Source organism: Octopus bimaculoides, chromosome 7, assembly GCF_001194135.2.
Source record: "Octopus bimaculoides isolate UCB-OBI-ISO-001 chromosome 7, ASM119413v2, whole genome shotgun sequence".
Taxonomy (NCBI): domain Eukaryota; kingdom Metazoa; phylum Mollusca; class Cephalopoda; order Octopoda; family Octopodidae; genus Octopus; species Octopus bimaculoides.
In genome coordinates this window covers 10190798-10191871 of record NC_068987.1, presented here as the reverse complement: position 1 = coordinate 10191871, position 1074 = coordinate 10190798, and the positions used below count along the sequence as shown (strand labels likewise).

The 1074-nt window shown below is 39.8% G+C and overlaps 1 non-coding gene across 1 annotated transcript; it reads left to right on the top strand.

Annotated features, from left to right (window-relative positions):
• Window positions 1–574: 574 nt before the first annotated feature.
• On the top strand, window positions 575–646 carry Trnag-ucc (transfer RNA glycine (anticodon UCC)). The gene has a single exon. It is a non-coding gene; the product is annotated as a tRNA-Gly (tRNA).
• Window positions 647–1074: the final 428 nt, after the last annotated feature.

Below are 1074 nucleotides of genomic sequence, written 5' to 3'. Positions count from 1 at the left end.
ATGGTTGCCTTCCAAGCAGTCGATCCGCGTTCGACTCCCGGCCGACGCAGATTTATTTCTATTCTTTGAATCTAAGGTTTTTCTACTATATATATCTTATTTTTGTGCAGTCATCGGATTGCTGCCATACTGGAGTATCGATTTTGATTGGTTTTAATCGATCATATTGCTTATTTTGTAAAGTCTGGCGCTTTGTCTATCAGTCTTTGTTTAACTACTAAGTTACTTCGACTCAAACAAACCGATAGTGTTATCAAGCGCGGGGTGGGCCAGACGCACACACACACTTCTACTACTATTATAATAGAAGTCATATGTCCAAGGTGCCACGCAGTGGGATTGAAACCGAAACTATGTGGTTTAGAAGCGACCCTACTACCAAACGGCAGTCTCTGCGCCTATACGTCAAATATGCATCTTTTAAATCATGCGTGTATATTTCAGTCCTGTATATCTACTGTAATTTGTGATAATATTTAAGAAAACGGGAATCGAAGAAATCTTGAAAAGCAAGGCTTTCACCAATATCCAAGATTTAGTATTTAATCAGATATTTCGGGTTCGTGTATGTGCAGCGTCGGTGGTGTAACGGTTAGCATGGTTGCCTTCCAAGCAGTCGATCCGGGTTCGTCTCCCGGCCGACGCAGATATATTTTTATTCTTTGAATCTAAGGTTTTTCTACTATATATATCTTATTTTGGTGCAGTCATCGGATTGCTGCCATACTGGAGTATCGATTTTGATTGGTTTTAATTGATCATATTGCTTATTTTGTAAAGTCTGGCGCTTTGTCTATCAGTCTTTGTTTAACTACTAAGTTACTTCGACTCAAACAAACCGATAGTGTTATCAAGCGGGGGGTGGGCCAGACGCACACACACACTTCTACTACTATTATAATAGAAGACATTTGCCCAAGGTGCCACTCAGTGGGACTGAAACCGAAACTATGTGATTTAGAAGCGACCCTACTACCAAACTGCAGTCTCTGCGCATATTCGTCAAATATGCATCTTTTAAATCATGCGTGTATATTCCAGTCCTGTATATCTACTGTAATTTGTAATAATATT